Consider the following 11531-nt stretch of genomic DNA (forward strand, 5'->3'; position numbering starts at 1 on the left):
ATACAAGCCTGTTCAGCTAGTCGTTTCACTGTAGACCTAATACAAGCGGCTAAGCGGGCTCAGTTAGGTTTGTTCGGCTTTCCCATTGGCGGGCGCGGAGCCAGTGCTGTGCGTGTACGTCCTGCTGCAGCTGCCGGTGGAGCCGGTTTTGCAGTAATGCACGGCTGTGGTTTCACGAGGTTATGCGCGTAAACTCTGGCACGTACACTGGAGCCAGGCCCTTAAAGGTTGTATGGAGGATTTTTTTTGGTTTCAAATTGTCAATGATAGCATTATAGAGATGCAGTAGCCTTGTAATTATGATGACCAAAAAAAAGAGAATCAAAATTCATCAACTCTGGACGTGGTGGGGCCAGCTAAACATTTGCCAATAGATAATGACACTGCCTCGTTATCTGTTAGCTGACAGGCTGTCAATCAATCTCCCTACGTTTCTAGCGTAACTGACTTGCCTGCGCGCCGCCGGTACGTGGCTTACGTACGCCTGTCACGCAGTCCACAGACGCAAGCCGCACAGATGCTGTTTACTCCACCAACGCAACAGTTCTTAGCGTCTTTTTTTGACCTATATCTTCCTCGCAGTTAGCACAAAGTTTGTTGCAATGGCAGACAAGAATCCAGGAGCAGTTAGCCGCAAAAGAAAGTCCGTTTTTGAGATTGCTGAAAGAAGAAGACAAGGGGAAAAGCAGCGAAGCCAAACTAAGGTGATTCTTGAAGATTCATTCCAGCGATGGCGCAACTGAAGCAGACGCAGGGTCTAAAGACTGACGCATTGATCGCCAAATTACTCCTGGACAGGTCACTTCTGCTTATTATGAAAACGTACTTTATTTCCAAGAGCTAGTCAAACGTTTTTCAGGACACGAAAGCGATATCCTATGTCTGAAAACGTAATTTTCAATGCAAAGAAAGAGTCCGCTTGCTGCTGCATGTTGTAGCTAGTTCATTCACACTGAATCTCAGCGCAACCTTCTCTGCACCCCTTTCCTGCTCCTCTCCCCGCTGCCCGTTCCGCTCTTCCCCCTGCTCCTCACTTCTCCGGGCACGGAATCTCCGCGCACCGCTCCCCTCTCCTCTCTCCTCTCCCTGCTCCGCTCTTCTCCCTGCTCCTCACTTCTCGTCCGCGCACGAAATATCCGCGCACCCGCTCCTCACTTCTCCACCTTGCCTAACCAACACTGTAGTTAGTTGTTTACAAGTCATGTGCAGCGCACCGGCTGTAAACAAACCTGTTTCTGGCGTAAGGAGGACGCGGGAGGAGGTGTTTCTACGTAGGAGCTGTAGGGGAGGGGGGGTGGTTTCACGCATGCGCAACATTTGAAAAAGGACAAACAGTCGCTGGATTTCTCGTTCCTTGGAAAATCCTCTATACAACCTTTAACCTTGCAGCCAAGAGCGCAATCTTACTAAACCAAGTATCCCAACTCCTGAGAAGGATTAGGAAGGTGGTAAAATTTTTTTCACTGAAGCACAGCTGCCTATGTCCAATAGTAAAGTCAAGTCAAATTCAGTTTGTGCACGATCATATTACAAACCACAATTTTATAACTTTTTAATGCCGTACCCTAAATTGTGGATAATTAAGTTAACATAGCATATGATGAAATATATTTCTGGAGATTAAAGATTAAAAAGAAAAAATGACAACAAGAACCGTACCGTATCGATACGCAATACGAAGCGATGTAAGGTTTTCTGATGAATAATTCATGATGCACGTTTCATTAATACTGGTGTACGCTTGGTCAGAAAATATCAGCTACAGACAGCTATTTCTGTCAAATGCTTACGTCAGTTGTTCAAACTGTGATGTAGGCATAACATTTTGTGAAAATACTGTTAAGAATGTTTTTTTGGAGAATAGAACTTGTCCCTTAAAAAATCAAGATGACAGCGATTTTAATGGTTGAGATGGCCACCACAGTTTTTCAAGATGGCTGCCATTTCTCTTAAATCCTTGGATCAATTTATCAAATGGTGACGCTATCATCAAGATTGGTACAAACATTCTTCAAGGAACATTGGAATATTCATTTGATTCACCTGACCCGCCCGTGTGTAATCACTATCTGCCTGACCAGCAATCTGTAAAATTCCAGAACATTAAAACCTGCCTATTTCAGCACCTATTTGCGGGTACCCACTGGGTATCTGGTGCAGGACTCAAGAGTTAAACAGCCACACCTGAATTGACAGGTTGTGCCAGCACAGGAGAGCTGAGCCAAGGGTAAGCGGGGCAATACATGACTTGATGCTTACCCGAAAGGTGTGCAGATCACACAGGACTTAAATGGCACTGGATGAACGATCGGGTGAGGTGTAGTTGACCTAAACCTAGTTGTATCCCATACAACATTGAGGTGGTAAAAGGATAACCCCTTGGCCTTAAAGACAACATTTCATGCAATCAGTTGGCCTCTTGACATTTTGGGGGTTTGTTGTATGATTGTCAGAAAGACACAAAGGAACCCCTCCAATCACCATCTACCCATCATGTTTCTCAACATGATGGCTATAAAATGACTGCCACCAACATTCCACTCTTTCACAAAATCAAGAAAATGCCAATGACCGTGGACCTGAAACAGCTCAATGAAAGTGGTGGTAAAGAAGATCCTTTGAGAAGGAATCAAGTATTTCTGCCTGATTTTATGTTTGCATCACTATTTGAACAATTGAAATAATTAATATTCTACAGGAATGGTGGCCGTCTTTAAAAATGGTGGCCGTCTTGAATTTGTGACAAGCATCTTTTTCCATTATCATGTCCTTTAGAAACTATTTATATCAAATGTTATGCTTGGATCATTTTTAAATAATTTACATAATAACCATTTAATAGTAATGGCCATCTTGAAAAATGGCCACCATACTGAATTTTTGAGTCGCATTTTTCTAAAATAGTGGCCCTTAGAGAGTATCCATGCCAAATATCATGCTTTTATACCAAAGTGAACTTTTTTTTTTTACTAATCTGCTGCACTATCTTAAAAAGGGAAGTCACAATGATGTCTAATATTTACACTTTAAAACAAAACAAACATTGCTGCTGTTGTAAACAAGTGTAGATAAAACCCAACACCCCTCCCCCACTAAAACATGCCCTGCCCAACCCCCACGACTCAACCAGACCAGAGCCAGAACAGAGGGCTGGTCTGTCTCCTGAGGTATGAACACTTGCCTAGTAGTGGACCGGTTTTGTTGCAGTGTGACACTTGCTCTCTGAGTGTGACGTGTGGCCTGAGCTCTACTTCGCCGTATTCCTGTGTCACAGCGCCAGAGTTGCACCGTATGCAGTAAAGCCCGACCGATATGGATTTTACTGCGACCGATATGAAACCGATATAATGGGAGTTGGAGCTGCCGATAGCCGATATAATCGCTGATATATTTAGTGATGTAAAAATTCACTGTAACTCTTAAATTGTTTAAAAAACTTAGGTTTGGCTCTGGTGGATTTTAAATTGGGTTTATTTAGGCAACATTTATTGTTATTCTGCCTCTTTACATCATATTTACAGACAGTAGGTTGGCCTAATGGCATTTTTGCATCACATTCTAGACACTAGTGATGGGTATTCCAGTTCTTTTTAGAGAACCGTCTCTTTTGGCTCAGCTCACTAAAAGCTGCTGGTTCTTTTGGCTCCCAAGCGGCTCTTCAGATTGTTTTGTTGCAAGCAGGTCTAAAGCACGTCTAAAGCAGGACTGAATCAGGACTGAGTCAGGTCTAAACCAGGACTGAAAAAGGACTAAACTGGGACCACGTGTAAAACAGGACTAAACCAAAACTCAACCAGGACTGAGTGTCGGGACTCGGTCTCTATCTCGTGCCCAAGATTTATTTATTTTATGCTAAACTACAGCCAAATACGCTCGTTTTTTTTTGTTTTTTTTTATCCTATGTACACACAAATTTCTCAAAGTTTGGTTTTCAGCTGCTGCCGCTGTCAAACCACGAGTCTGCACGCGGCGTGAAGAGAAAAAAAGTCAGAAAGAGAAAACACAGCTCCCAATAAGGATCAGGCTCCCGTCGTTCGCTTCAAAGAGTCGGCTCTAAAGAGCCATTTCGTTCGCGACGGACCCATAACTAGTAAAGAAACTAGCGCTATTAGCCTTTAGCCGTAAATACGTGCGCGCCGCAGTAATTAATTATATGCGCAAATGCCATAATTCACGCATCTATTCACAGCTCATTTACATATCAATGCAGGTACAGTAACAAATATACGGCCAATGTAGTCAATTTACAATAGGCCAATAGAAAACAGCCTATTTATGTGTGGGAGCTACAGCAGCTAACCCATAACAAATGACCAAAACTAGCTTTAAAGTTGACATATTTCCAACACTCAGCGCTTACACAGGCTCCTCCTCACATCACAAGTCTGCACTAATAAATGTCCTTTTAATCCAGACTCAAACTGATTGTCCATAAAAAGAATATAATCTCAATGTTTGGATCTGTGTCTGCGAGTGTAAACAATAGCACGTGAGTGACGCGACTCTGTGGTGTGTTCAGGGACAGTACAGACGCACACACAGACACAGACAAATGACTCCGTAGATAAATACTGATGCAGAGCCACATATTAGGACATTGAACTGTCTGTAAATTGGATTAAATGAACATAATGTAGAGAGTCTAAAATTTTTTACGACGTATCACATGCCCACGTGAAATATCGGCCCCTATCAGCAAGCATATGCCTCCAGGTGCCCATATCGGTCGATAATATCAGCCAACTGATATATCGGTCGGGCTCTAGTATGCAGTCTGAACCTGCGCTTATAGTCAGAAAAAAAAATTATAATCAAAAGGTTAAATGGCTACTTTTCAGAATAAAAAAAATATATAAAGAAAGAAATATTACCTTACATACAAAGCCAACTTCCTGTGCTGTATCTAACAGAACAACTTAAGTGTTTCCATGGAAAACAGAAATTCAAAGTAAAAAAAAAAAATACTTGGAACTAGGCCTGTAACGATAAGCAATAAATGAATTAATCGCACGATAACTTTTAAGAAGCTCATTAACTTTTTGGGCCGTGATAATTTCTAATTTCTTGCATGCTTGTTTGTTTTCCTCATCTCTCTCTCTCTCTCTACCAAAGAGACTGAATGTCAAACGGCTTCTATTGCCCTCTATTGACCCATTTCCTTTGCGTAATGACGCTTGAACGAACGTCAACACAGCGGATGCGTGTGCAGCCTGAGTGCAGAAAGCACCGTTGTCCATGTGGTTAATAAGATGTAGCATTAGCCAACGTCGTCGTCAGTGCAGTAAAACAGTTCATCGCCGTGTGATGCCAAATAAACACTAGCGAGTGGACCACACACGTCAAATGCAGGCAAGTGTGCAAATGACAAGAAGAAATGGCTCAAACCCCAGCAGCCGACATACATTGTACCCAATCCACACAACTAGCCTAGCCCCCGGGAGAGCCCGAGATCCACTGAAATCCCACAAGACTCCGACACGATACCAGACAAGGCAGTGGCTCCCTCCAAAGGAGACATGCGCAGCGCAAAGTGATGCAGTCCGACAATGTAGAGCGGGTTAATAATAGATCCAGGGTTAATATGAACACTTCAAGAGCAAAATGCCGAGGCTCACAGCAGTAGCCACACAGAGAGGGGCCACAATATTCCAATTAGGGATGGGCATTCGATGAAATTCTCTTAATCGATCGTCGGAAGAATTAACAATCGATTATCGATTAATCATTAAAGTTTTTATATTAAAATGATCATCATTATTATTACTATCTGCACTACTAATCTGCATACATAAATTCAACTTTACGACATATAAACCGTAACGACTCTAGAGCCACATCAATCCGTTAGACATTATAATGTGTTTAATTCAGTTTAGAGCAACTCTCACAGAAACGAAACTTAAAACCGCATCGCTAATTTGCATAAACTCAGCAAAGATAAAACTACAGCTCTTGTGTCGCTGATGCGGTCAATTTCTGTCGGATTGAAAGACATGATTCAGTGGAATACAGGTTAGTGTGACCATATTTATCCGTATATATATTCGTCATCGACATTGCGCAACTCTCACCTGGTAAAGCTTTTTCCCACTGGACACCAAAACATATGTTCCTGCTTTGTACACTGTGTGCATGGCCTCCCACTTGTTTTGAACGCAACGGAAAGTGTGGAATTTCTTGTACAAGTCATCGTTAAATACGCATTTGTGCTTCGGTACGCTGCAGACTGACCGAATGTTTGTGTTTGCTCGCTCCTTCTGAGTGCAGAGAGACACATGTACAGACCCCTGTTTGGTCACGCTACGCACAGCAACCTACATTCGGTTTGTCGATTACAATTAACGTAATCTATGAAATTCTTAATGATCAATTATCGATTAATCATGCCCATCCCTAATTCCAATATAACTTTTAAAGGGCAATTTTGTTACAAAGACTTAATAATTCATTTTATTTATTGTTTTGGTTGTGTTTGGTCCAACAATGGTTTATTCAAGTGCATTTTTTGTCAACAAGTCCTTGCTGTATACCAGAATACATTAGACTATTCTTACGTTAACAAGTCTATTTTATTCAGGCCTATTTTGGTTGTCTTGCAGTTACTGTGTTAAATGTTCTTTAGAAAATTGAACACAGTAAAAAGAAAAGTTTATTGATCTTTGAAAAAGTGTGTTTGCATTTTTAATCCCTTGTCATATCAGTTGAAAATTGCCTCAAAATGTCAATATTGTTTGTTGCAATAATTTCTTGGTCAATTAATCGTCCAGCAAAATCTGTTATTGTTACACGCCTACTTGGAACCTTCTCCATACAGATGGATTAGTTTTATTTAAACCAGGACATCCCATTAAGATTCAGAAGCTTTACAGAGCTTTCTAACTTCTAAGAGTGACGTGTAGGCCTTGTATATGTCATTGAAGTGGTTTTTAGATTGATTCAGCGTTTTTTTTAACAAATTGCAGCATATTTCTGCCACGCTCCCACGTGACAACGAACTAAAGCCTGCTACAATGATGACGCGGCAGCTACACCTATGACACGTTTGATGCCCCCCTCCCCCGCGCCACTGCCTCCGCCCCGCCTCCACCCACTCACACAACATCCTGCATCTGAACCGTACAGGTCTGCTGTTCTGCGTTATTTATCTTTATTCTTCGCTTCAAACACGCTTTTTGGAACCATGTCCTCATGAAGAAAGTGCGTATTTGGCTCCGATGGCAAGTCGAAATTATTGGCATGCTGACAGAAGAAGCAAGGCGTGCTAAGTGGCTGAAGTTTATTTCTGGGAACACAGACAAAAAGGTAACCAAGGATATTTTTGTTTGCAAGCGACATTTCACTGAAGACTGCTTCGAGAACTACGGGTATTTTAAAACTGGACTTACAAAGAAGCAAAAGCTAACTTTGGAAAAGGATGCTGTTCCCATGATACCAGGGTCCAGTGATGACGATCCTAGAGCTCTAAGTTTACCGCGAGTATACCGCTGAAGATAAAAAAATAAATGCTGCAACTTGCTTTTGGTTAAGATTATCCGACATATAATTTCAACATGCATGTCATCTCCCTTGTTCTACCTGTTTTAGTTTGACAAATGTTATACGTAGTCCTACGATATTACATTGGTACTAACAACATACTTCATCATTATATTCTAGTAAGTTGTCTTCACTGCTTTTGCACAATAACAAAATGGCGATTACACCTTACACCTCAGTCATTATGACCACTGATGTATAGTGGTAGCCTGTACAGATTATGATAGCCTAATTTGATCTAACATTATTATAGGATTCAAGTTTGCCCAATTATGCCTTCTGCCTTCCCCTCCCTCCCTGAGATGGGGGGAGGAAGGGCGGCTCACTCAGAGCCTACATCACGTTTGGAGGGCGGAGCCTGTGCTTTCTCAGGACGGGCGGGGGGATGAGCAATAGCCGGACTTTCATAGTTCTTGGTCTGTGACCGCCGCCAAGAAATCAATAAGATTTCATAACAATTGTGTAATGGATGTTCCAAAACCCAGATTGTGCTTGTATATGTGCAGAAGATACAATGTGAAGAGAGTTATTTTGCATGAGATGGGCCCTTTCAGGAGATACTTGGCAAACATAGCAGTCAGCATGCCATTGCCATTCTGTGGAACCTTCCAGACAAAGTAAGAACATCTCCATGGAGACAAGCAGGTCAACAAGTTATGAGATATTATTTTGTTTGGTTGGTTTTTAGTGCAATACAAAATGCAGTACTTTATTTTTGTTTATCTGGCATCTTATGCAGTGTAACTTCAGTTGATTTTGCAAAATAGGTCATATACTAACTACGACATACTATACTATGAAAAATGTGCAGACTTACTGTCTGCTTTGTACATTTGTGGATGTCCTTTTCTTTGAACTGGATGTAACAAAAGTTCCACTTGTTCCACTGTTCTGACACTTGAGATTCTAATCATCATCATGACATTCTGCCTGTTCGCAATGTCTTTCAGTGAGAGTCATCCCAGACTGATTTGAATTCTACACAGTTATGAGAGTGGTACACATATCAACTTGGCTAGGACAGTTATCGAGCTCATTAAACGTTATCGTGCGATTAATTGATTTATTGATTATCATTACAGGCCTAGTTCAGATAAAATAATTTTGTAAAATATACCAAAAAATACTCTTGGAGATATATCGATATAGCAGCCCACATTAAACAATACGAAATATCGATATTTCAATATTTTTGCGCACCCCTATGTAGGACACATGTTGAAACTGTTGTGATATTTGTTTGTGCAGAGCGCAATCCTGACATATCAGCATCTGCACTGTTGATAAATAAAATCAATGCGATGTATTTATTGGCTCATTGACATAGAGATTTAATAACCTTGTGTAGCAAGATGGATTCTCACGATATTTCTAAGTTCACAAACTCACAAGAAACCATCCTGGACTGCGTTGACTGTATGGCTGATTGGGTGGGACCAATCACAGAGCAGCATTGAGGTTTGTGCAAAAGCCAAAAGCAAAGCGCCCAAATGAACCAAAAGAAACATGGCCAACAAAAGTTCTTTAGCCTATTTTAACATGAATATGGACAATTCAATTCAGAGTGCTACACATACAATGTTTCTTTCAGCCCGTTATAGTCAAGCCGGCAACCTTGACAAAAAGTGGCAACTGCCATGACCACTTTCATCCGAACGACGTGAATCCTCACAAAACTACGGTCATCACACGGAATCTCTGCGCCAGTACTTTGGTCAGTGCTTATATATTTGAATGTGATGTGCCAGGCTATTTACAGTGGCTGCTGGTCAATAGAGGCTGCAAGTGTGCCACGCTCCCTACCTTGACCTAGATTAATTTTTTTTTTTTATGTATTTATAATTTATAGTTGTTATTTTGTATTAGACTACATGTTTAATATTTTGTTTAACATTGAACGTGTATCTGCATAGATGTATTTTTATCATGTTACATGTGCTCATATCGCTTTATTTGAGTCATGTGTTTGGCCCTTGAGTTTGCCAAGACTTATTGGAGGTCTATGGGAGAGCCTGAAGTTTTGAGAAAATCTGAAGATCCGCTTCTGCCCATTACTTTACATTACAGCCCTGAAATACGCCTTGGGGGCACAGGGTCGGGGCGACCTGAAATCAAGTGATCGGTCTTTATAAACATGATCACAACGGACCGTGATTCAGTGTGCAGCTCTGTCTTCACTGGCGGCATTTTACTAGAGGCTAATGAATGGATAACAACAGTGCTGTGTGCTATACAGTTATGGTGAGTTCAACTTCAAGTCAAAGTGTGTTCGAGGAACAGTTTTTAGAGAGTAATACGTCTTCTCTTCAGCAGGACCCTTCTGCCAAGCAAGAAAAGAGGTATTAATTCAAAATAAGTGAATCTGGCTGTGGTGATATCCTATGACTCTTATTCTGGTGCACACACTGGCTAGTGATGGTTTCACCTAAACCTCCACACAGGAGACCGTGAGGAGAAACACCAAAGCAGCTGACACATTTAGACAGACCCGCGGCCGGGACCCGGGGCAGTCACTCACTTCTCTGTTAGCCTTTGCCAGCTCGATTCTGGATGGAAAAGTCTCACCTGGGTGTAATGTGCAGAGTGCTTAAGTCTACCTGATGCCCTAGTGCTAATATAGACTGGTTGCAAATTTCACATTTAAGTGGGATTAAGACTAGTTTTACAACCAGCTAGTGCATTTGTCTCATGGACCTCACATGCAGCAGACCTGACTGGACCGGGACTTGGACCATTTCTTCATATTGGACAGTAATACACTTTGAGACAGAACCAACAGGACAGTCGATAGAAGATACTCTTTGCTTCAGTCTTGTGGAGAAGGTAAGAGGCTTGTTTTCGTTAGTTTGGGACAAATTTGAGTGCAGAATTTCACAGGTAAATAGTGTCATAGTGTTAATAGTTAAATAGTGCGTCAATGACCTTATGAGACAGCGCCCCTCTGGTGTTTTGCCATGTGTGCTGTAGCGGCGGCACTGATGCCATGTGACTGTTGTGAGCTTCTTGTTGTAGTTTTGCTGACGTTGTTGGGGCTGGGTGTGAGTGGTGAATCAGGTTGTGCTGCTGTGTGAACTTTGCGCTTGGTGGTGTGTTGTGCTCTAATAGATATCGTTCAGCCAACACTGTTGTTTCTGGCATTCGTTATAATACTATATAGCCTATATATAAAACATATTTATATACTGAGAATTTTGACCTAGGTGCCCCCCTAAAAAATTATGCCACCAGCCGACACTGGCTATTTAGCATATACAGGCACAGTATGTCTTCGGTAAGCCCAGCCCCTTCCAACAATACATGTGTTTGGAACATTACGACATTTGTTGTTAAAAAAAAAAAAAAAAAAAGTACTGCAAAACAAACTTTGACAGTAAGAACAAAGATTGTGGCATAAAACTCAATTTAAGGACAAAGAAATTGTAAAATGCTCTATTATTTAACAGTATATGTAAAAAAAAAAAGTTTTAAGAGAGGTCTAACTACGTCATTTCGCGACGCTACGTCGTTCAATGCTCTGCAGCGCCCCCTTTTCGTTCGCGCCTGGAGTAGGAAATTCACTGAATTTGAAACAGCGTGGCTTCGAGCGGTGTCACGTAGATTTGAACTGCGCAAACAGAGAGCGCAACTTAAGCACTTTGATACGATACGTCGCCATTTTTGTTGAGACTTGCTAACTCCCAGATATAAAGCCTCTTTACGCTGATCTCTTGCCCAGAAATCAGCCTCTTTGGGCGGTCAGTACTCCTCCAGGCTTCATTTCGCCGCATACACCCGGACCTTCGGCTCCCTTCGCAGTCACAGACCGGGTAAAGAAATCGAGACGAGCCACGTAAAGGTTTATAATGAAAAAAAGCGTCTGTACCTCTTAGCGGCAATGTGCAGGCATCCTCTGGCCGCCTCTGTCTCGCCGTTCCAGGGTAAAATGGCTGCACAACAGTCGAGTGGTTGACAGAGCCAGACCGAGGGGAGAGCGCAGGAGGCGGGGTTTGTGAAGC

The 11531-nt window shown here is 41.9% G+C and overlaps 1 protein-coding gene across 1 annotated transcript in view; it reads right to left on the minus strand.

Annotated features, from left to right (window-relative positions):
* The window catches only part of ccdc71 (coiled-coil domain containing 71), a 33675-nt gene extending 22144 nt beyond the window's left edge, over positions 1-11531 (minus strand). Inside the window, exon 1 of the mRNA XM_020931662.2 lies at positions 11399-11531. The gene's annotated coding sequence lies outside the window, so the exon portion shown is untranslated. The remainder of the gene's footprint in view (positions 1-11398) is intronic.

This window comes from Boleophthalmus pectinirostris, unplaced genomic scaffold (genome assembly GCF_026225935.1).
Source record: "Boleophthalmus pectinirostris isolate CB_2022bp ecotype Guang Dong unplaced genomic scaffold, ASM2622593v1 HiC_scaffold_23, whole genome shotgun sequence".
NCBI lineage: Eukaryota > Metazoa > Chordata > Actinopteri > Gobiiformes > Gobiidae > Boleophthalmus > Boleophthalmus pectinirostris.